The sequence below is a fragment of the Mustela lutreola genome, chromosome 3 (assembly GCF_030435805.1).
Source record: "Mustela lutreola isolate mMusLut2 chromosome 3, mMusLut2.pri, whole genome shotgun sequence".
NCBI classification, from domain to species: domain Eukaryota; kingdom Metazoa; phylum Chordata; class Mammalia; order Carnivora; family Mustelidae; genus Mustela; species Mustela lutreola.
The window spans coordinates 96,669,862-96,678,333 of record NC_081292.1 but is presented as its reverse complement, the minus strand read 5'-3'; positions in this window follow the sequence as shown (position 1 = coordinate 96,678,333).

Sequence of the window (8,472 nt, the reverse complement as noted above, 5' to 3'; positions counted from 1 at the left end):
TTCTTTGTGTCTTCCTCAATTTCTTTCATGAGTACTTTATAGTTTTCCGAGTATAGATTCTGTGTCTCTTTGGTTAGGTTTATTCCTAGGTATCTTATGGTTTTGGATGCAATTGTAAATGGGATTGACTCCTTAATATCTCTTTCTTCTGTCTTGCTGTTGGTGTATAGAAATGCAACTGATTTCTGTGCATTGATTTTATATCCTGACACTTTACTGAATTCCTGTATAAGTTCTAGCAGTTTTGGAGTGGAGTCTTTTGGGTTTTCCACATATAGTATCATATCATCTGCGAAGAGTGATAATTTGACTTCTTCTTTGCCGATTTGGATGCCTTTAATTTCCTTTTGTTGTCTGATTGCTGAGGCTGGGACCTCTAGTACGATGTTGAATAGCAGTGGTGATAATGGACATCCCTGCCGTGTTCCTGACCTTAGCGGAAAAGCTTTCAGTTTTTCTCCATTGAGAATGATATTTGCGGTGGGTTTTTCATAGATGGCTTTGATGATATTGAGGTATGTGCCCTCTATCCCTACACTTTGAAGAGTTTTGATCAGGAAGGGATGTTGTACTTTGTCAAATGCTTTTTCAGCATCTATTGAGAGTATCATATGGTTCTTGTTCTTACTTTTATTGATGTGTTGTATCACATTGACTGATTTGCGGATGTTGAACCAACCTTGCAGCCCTGGAATAAATCCCACTTGGTCGTGGTGAATAATCTTTTTAATGTACTGTTGAATCCGATTGGCTAGTATTTTGTTGAGTATTTTCGCATCTGTGTTCATCAAGGATATCGGTCTATAGCTCTCTTTTTTGGTGGGATCCTTGTCTGGTTTTGGGATCAAGGTGATGCTGGCCTCATAAAATGAGTTTGGAAGTTTTCCTTCCATTTCTATTTTTTGGAACAGTTTCAGGAGAATAGGAATTAGTTCTTCTTTAAATGTTTGGTAGAATTCCCCCGGGAAGCCGTCTGGCCCTGGGCTTTTGTTTGTTTGGAGATTTTTAATGACTGTTTCAATCTCCTTATTGGTTATGGGTCTGTTCAGGCTTTCTATTTCTTCATGGTTCAGTTGTGGTAGTTTATATGTTTCTAGGAATGCATCCATTTCTTCCAGATTGTCAAATTTATTGCCGTAGAGTTGCTCATAGTATGTTCTTATAATAGTTTGTATTTCCTTGGTGTTAGTTGTGATCTCTCCTCTTTCATTCATGATTTTATTTATTTGGGTCCTTTCTCTTTTCTTTTTGATAAGTCGGGCCAGGGGTTTATCAATTTTATTAATTCTTTCAAAGAACCAGCTCCTAGTTTCGTTGATTTGTTCTATTGTTTTTTTGGTTTCTATTTCATTGATTTCTGCTCTGATCTTTATGATTTCTCTTCTCCTGCTGGGCTTAGGGTTTCTTTCTTGTTCTTTCTCCAGCTCCTTTAGGTGTAGGGTTAGGTTGTGTACCTGAGACCTTTCTTGTTTCTTGAGAAAGGCTTGTACCGCTATATATTTTCCTCTCAGGACTGCCTTTGTTGTGTCCCACAGATTTTGAACCGTTGTATTTTCATTATCATTTGTTTCCATGATTTTTTTCAATTCTTCTTTAATTTCCCGGTTGACCCATTCATTCTTTAGAAGGATACTGTTTAGTCTCCATGTATTTGGGTTCTTTCCAAACTTCCTTTTGTGGTTGAGTTCTAGCTTTAGAGCATTGTGGTCTGAAAATATGCAGGGAATGATCCCAATCTTTTGATACTGGTTGAGTCCTGATTTAGGACCGAGGATGTGATCTATTCTGGAGAATGTTCCATGTGCACTAGAGAAGAATGTGTATTCTGTTGCTTTGGGATGAAATATTCTGAATATATCTGTGATGTCCATCTGGTCCAATGTGTCATTTAAGGCCTTTATTTCCTTGCTGATCTTTTGCTTGGATGACCTGTCCATTTCAGTGAGGGGAGTGTTAAAGTCCCCTACTATTATTGTATTGTTGTTGATGTGTTTCTTTGATTTTGTTATTAATTGGTTTATATAGTTGGCTGCTCCCACATTGGGGGCATAGATATTTAAAATTGTTAAATCTTCTTGTTGGACAGACCCTTTGAGTATGATATAGTGTCCTTCCTCATCTCTTATTACAGTCTTTGGCTTAAAATCTAATTGATCTGATATAAGGATTGCCACTCCTGCTTTCTTCTGATGTCCATTAGCATGGTAAATTCTTTTCCACCCCCTCACTTTAAATCTGGAGGTGTCTTCGGGCTTAAAATGTGTTTCTTGGAGGCAACATATAGATGGGTTTTGTTTTTTTATCCATTCTGATACCCTGTGTCTTTTGACAGGGGCATTTAGCCCATTCACATTCAGGGTAACTATTGAGAGATATGAATTTAGTGCCATTGTATTGCCTGTAAGGTGACTGTTACTGTATATGGTCTCTGTTCCTTTCTGATCTACCACTTGTAGGCTCTCTCTTTGCTTAGAGGACCCCTTTCAATATTTCCTGTAGAGCTGGTTTGGTATTTGCAAATTCTTTCAGTTGTTGTTTGTCCTGGAAGCTTTTAATCTCTCCTTCTATTTTCAATGATAGCCTAGCTGGATATAGTATTCTTGGCTGCATGTTTTTCTCGTTTAGTGCTCTGAAAATATCATGCCAGCTCTTTCTGGCCTGCCAGGTCTCTGTGGATAAGTCAGCTGCCAATCTAATATTTTTACCATTGTATGTTACAGACTTCTTTTCCCGGGCTGCTTTCAGGATTTTCTCTTTGTCATTGAGACTTGTAAATTTTACTATTAGGTGACGGGGTGTGGGCCTATTCTTATTGATTTTGAGGGGCATTCTCTGAACCTCCTGAATTTTGATGCTCGTTCCCTTTGCCATATTGGGGAAATTCTCCCCAATAATTCTCTCCAGTATACCTTCTGCTCCCCTCTCACTTTCTTCTTCTTCTGGAATCCCAATTATTCTAATGTTGTTTCGTCTTATGGTGTCACTTATTTCTCGAATTCTCCCCTCGTGGTCCAGTAGCTGTTTGTCCCTCTTTTGATCAGCTTCTTTATTCTCTGTCATTTGGTCTTCTATATCACTAATTCTTTCTTCTGCCTCATTTATCCTAGCAGTGAGAGCCTCCATTTTTGATTGCACCTCATTAATAGCTTTTTTGATTTCAACTTGGTTAGATTTTAGTTCTTTTATTTCTCCAGAAAGGGCTTTTATATCTCTCGAGAGGGTTTCTCTAATATCTTCCATGCCTTTTTCGAGCCCGGCTAGAACCTTGAGAATTGTCATTCTGAACTCTAGATCTGACATATTACCGATGTCTGTATTGATTAGGTCCCTAGCCTTCGGTACTGCCTCTTGTTCTTTTTTTTGTGGTGAATTTTTACGTCTTGTCATTTTGTCCAGATAAGAGTAAATGAAGGGGCAAGTAAAATACTAAAAGGGTGGCAACAACCCCAGGAAAATATGCTTTAGCCAAATTAGAAGAGATCCAAAATCGTGAGTGGGGAGAAAGGGGATAAAAAGAGGTTCAAAAAGGAAGAAAGAAAAAAGAAAAAAAAAAAAAAAAAAAGAAAAGAAAAGAAAAGAATTTTTTTTTTAAAAAAGAAAACACCTAAGAAAAATGTAAAAAAAATATATATATATATATTAGATAAACTATTAAAAAATCGTTAAAAAAGAAAAAGGTAACAGTTAAAAAAAAAAATTTTACCTGAAGGCGAGAAAAGAAAAAAAAAAAAAAAAATGAAAAAGAAAAAATTAAATTAACTGCAAGACTAAAAAAAATCACAGGAAAAAAGCCATGAGTTCCGTGCTTGGCTTTCTCCTCCTCTGGAATTCTGCTGCTCTCCTTGGTATTGAAACCGCACTCCTTGGTAGGTGAACTTGGTTTCGGCTGGATTTCTTGTTGATCTTCTGGGGGAGGGGCCTGGTGTAGTGATTCTCAAGTGTCTTTGCCCCAGGCGGAATTACACCGCCCTTACCCGGGGCCGGGGTGAGTAATCCGCTCGGGTTTGCTTTCAGGAGCTTTTGTTCCCTGAGCGCTTTCCGTAGAGTTCCAGAGGACGGGAATACAAATGGCGGCCTCCTGGTCTCCGGCCCGGAGGAGCCGAGAGCCCAGGGCCCCACTCCTCAGTGCGCCCTCAGAGAACAGCGCCCAGTTACTCCCGTCTGCCTGACCTCCGGCCGCGCTCCGAGCTCACCGAGCCTGCGACCGGTTCAAGGTAACACCGAGCTGCGAGCTTACTGTCGGCTCTGTCTCTGTAGCCGGCTTTCCCGTTCCTATACCCGCAAGCTCTGCGACACTCAGACACCCCCGATCCTTCTGTGACCCTGCGGGACCTGAGGCCACGCTGACCCCGCGTGGGCTTCGCCCCGGTTTAGCCTCTGGAGCGATGTCCCTCAGCGGAACAGACTTTTAAAAGTCCTGATTTTGTGCGCGGTTGCTCCGCCGCTTGCCGGGAGCCGGCCCCTCCCCCCGGGGTCTATCTTCCCGTCGCTTTGGATTCACTTCTCCGCCGGTCCTACCTTTCAGAAAGTGGTTGTTTTTCTGTTTCCAGAATTGCTGTTCTTCTTCTCTTCGATCTGCCGATGGATTTTCAGGTGTTTGCAATCTTTAGATAAGCTATCTAGCTGATCTCCGGCTAGCTGAAGCAGTCTCAGCTTGCTACTTCTCCGCCATCTTGACTCCTCCCGGGCTAAATAAAATCTTTTTTAAAAAAAGAAATAAAAATGATTATAAGAGAATACTATGAAAAACCATAAGTCAACAAATTGGACAACCTAGAAGAATTGGATAAATTTCTAGAAGCAAATAGCCTCCCAAAACTGAAACAGAAAGAAATAGAAAATTTGAATAGACCGATAACCAGCAAAGAAATTGAATCAGTAATCAAAAAAATCCCAACAAGGAAAGACCAGGACTAGTTGGCTTCACAGCTGAATTCTATCAAACATTTAAAGAAGAGTTAACACCTGTTATTCTCAAATGATACCAAAAAATAGAAAAGTAAGGAAAACTGCCAAATTCATTCTATGAGGCCAGCATTGCCCTGATACCAAAACCAAATAGACACCCAAGAAAGAGAACTACAAGCCAATACCACTGATGAACACAAATGCAAATGTCCTCAACAAAATTCTAGCAAACTAAATCCAACAATACACTAAAAAAAAAAAAAAAAAAAACTATTCACCACAATCAAGTGGGATTTATTCCAGGGTTGCAAGGGTGGTTCAATCTTTGCAAAGCAATCAACATGATACATCACATTAATGAAAGAATAAGAACCATATTGTCATTTTATAGATGCAGATAAAGCATTTTACAAAGCACATTAATTCGTGATTTAAAAAAAAAAAAAACTCAACATTGTAGGTTTAGAGGGAACATATCTCAATATAATAAAGGCCATATATGAAAAACCCACAGCTAATATCATCCTAAATGGAGAAAAACTGAGAGCTTTTCCCCTACAGTCAGGAACAGAACAGGGATAGCCACTCTCACCACCTACTCAACTAGTACTAGAGGTCCGAGCAACAGCAGTGAGATAACGAAAAGAAATCAAAGGCAACCAAATCAGGAAGGAAGATGTAAAACCTTCATTATTTGCAGATAACATGATACTCTATGTTTAAAAAAAAAAAAACCTAGAAAACTCACCAAAAAACTGCTAGAATTGATCAACAAATTCAGTAAATAAACAGGATACAAAGTCAATGTAAGAAATCTGTCACATTTCTATACACTAATAATGAAGTAGAAGAAAGAGAATTAAGGAATCAATCCCATTTACAATTGCACCTAAAATACTAAGATACCTAGGAATAAACCTAATCTAGGATGTGAAAGACCTGTATTCTGAAACTATAAAGCACTGATGAAAGAAATTAAAATGACACAAAGAAATGGAAAGACACTCCATGCTCATGGATTGGGAGAACAAATATTGTTAATATGTCTCTGCTGCCCAGAGCAATCTACATATTCAACACAATCCCTATCAAATACCAACAGCACTTTTCACAGAACTAGAACAAACAATCCTAAAATTATATAGAACCACAAAAGACCCCACAGAGCCAAAGCAATCTTGAAAAAGAAAAGCAAAGCCAGAGGTATCACAATTCCAGACTTCAAGTTAAATTACAAAACTGTAATAATCAAAGCAGTATGGCACTGACACAAAAATAGTCATATAGATCAATAGAGCATAACAGAAATCCAAGAAATGAACCCATAATATATGGTCAATTAATTTTTGACAAAGCAGGAAAAAATATCCAATGGGAAAAGACTGTCTCTTTAAAAAAGAGACAGTTTCTTACAACATACACAAAAGTAAACTCAAAATGGGTTAAAGACCCAAATGGGAGACCTGAAAACATAAAAATCCTAGAGGAGAACAAAGGCAGTAACCTCTTTGACATTGGTCATAGCAACTTCTTTCTAGATAAGCCTCCTGAAGCAAGGGAAAGAAAAGCAAAATAAACTATTGGGACTACATCAAAATAAAAATATTCTGCATAGTGAAGGAAACAACCAACAAAACTAAAAAGCAAGCTACAAAATGGAAGAAGATAGTTGCAAATGACCTATCCAATAGTTAGTACCCAAAATATACTAAAAACATACAACTCAACACTCAAAAAACAATCCAATTAAAAATGGGCAGAAGACATGAAGAGACGTTTCTCCAAAGACATTCTGATGGCCAACAGACATGCAAAAAGACACATATCATCAGGAAAATGCAAATCAAAACCACAATGAGATATCACCTCACATCTGTCAGAATGGCTGAAATTAAAAACACAAGAAACAACAAGTGTTGATGAGGATGTGGAAAAAAAAGGAACCCTCATGCACTGTTGGTGGGAATGCAAACTGGTGCAGCCACCGTGGAAGACAGTGTGGAGGTTCCTCAAAAAGTTAAAAAAAGAACTACCTTGTGATCCAGTAATTGAACTACTAGGTATTCATCCAAAGAATACAAAAACACTAATTCAAAGAGATACATGCACCCCTATGTTTATTGCAGCATAATTTATGATAGATTATAGGAGCAACCTGTGTCCAGTGATAGATGAATGGGTAAAGAAGATGTGGTTTTTATATACAATGGAATATGATTCAGCCATCAAAAAGAATGAAATCTTGCCATTTACAAGGACATGGATAGTGCTAGAGTGTATTATGCTAAGTGAAATAAGCCAGTCAAGAGAAAAATAAATATCATATGGTTTCATTTAATGAAATTAATTTCATTTAATGAAATTAATAAATTCCATATGTGGAATTTAGGAAACAAAACAAATGAACAAAGTGAGGGGAAAGAGAGATACAAATGAAACATAGGCTCTTACCTATAGAGAAGAAACAACAACATTGAATAATATATAGAACTGTTGAATCACTATATTGTATACCTGAAACAATATAGCACTGTATGTTAACTACACTGGAATTAAAATGTTTATAAATGTCATGATTTTAAGGGGTGCCTGGGCGGCTGAGTTGGTTAAGCGACTGCCTTCAGCTCAGGTCATGATCCTGGAATCCCAGGATTGAGTCCTGCATCAGGTTGCCTGCTTGCCAGGGAGTCTGCTTCTCCCTCTGACCCTCTCCCTTCTCAGGCTCTCTCTCTCTCTCTCTCTCAAATAAATAAATAAAATCTTAAAAAAAAAAAAAAAAGGCTCAGCTGTGACTGAGTGATTTGGACCAGTTTTGGTTTTTTTTTTTAAGTCATGATTTTAAAAAGCAAATAGTGAGATACACCGGAATACTAAAAAGCAGGACTGCCCGCTCTGGAGCCATCTGAGGACTCTTTGCAAGGACGCTGGACCCCAGAGAGTCAAGCCTCCAGAGGTGACCTTTATGGTAAGGACTCCCTCTTCCCAAAGCAGAGAGTTTTTCTCAAGGTCATCTTCCTGGAAAAAGAGGCTCAAGAGCAGATGTCTGTGAGCTGGATGGCTCAACCGAGCATGAGAGAAAGGCAGGTGATTTTGAGATATGTGGATCAAGAAGGAAAAAAACACCCATACAGGTCTAGCAAGCCACCTGAGCTTTTCCTATTTAGATCCAAGAGAGGCTGCAGGGTCTCCAAGTCTGCTTGTGAAGTGCCTTCTTCCTGAAGGGGCTGTACTCCAACTAATGGCTTAGCTGACCAAAGGTATGGTCAGTAGAAGTAGCTAGTCAGTGGGGAACTCCAGGGGATTTGCCAAACAAAGCTTTGTAGAAGGGGCAGGGAGCAGGCCTGGAAAAAGCACCCAGGGAGAGTGCCCACTGCACTTTTATATGGTCCATGGGTTCTGTGTGGCAGGGGGAAAGGAAGGAAGGAAATATGTCCAGGAATGGGATTACCTCCCAACTGTTCAGAGGACCTGAGGCTACAGGGCTACCAAGAGTCAAAAGGGGCCAGACTGAGCATCTCAAAAGGCACATGGAGTCTGCAGAGGCCTCAGGGCCAGGGAATAGGT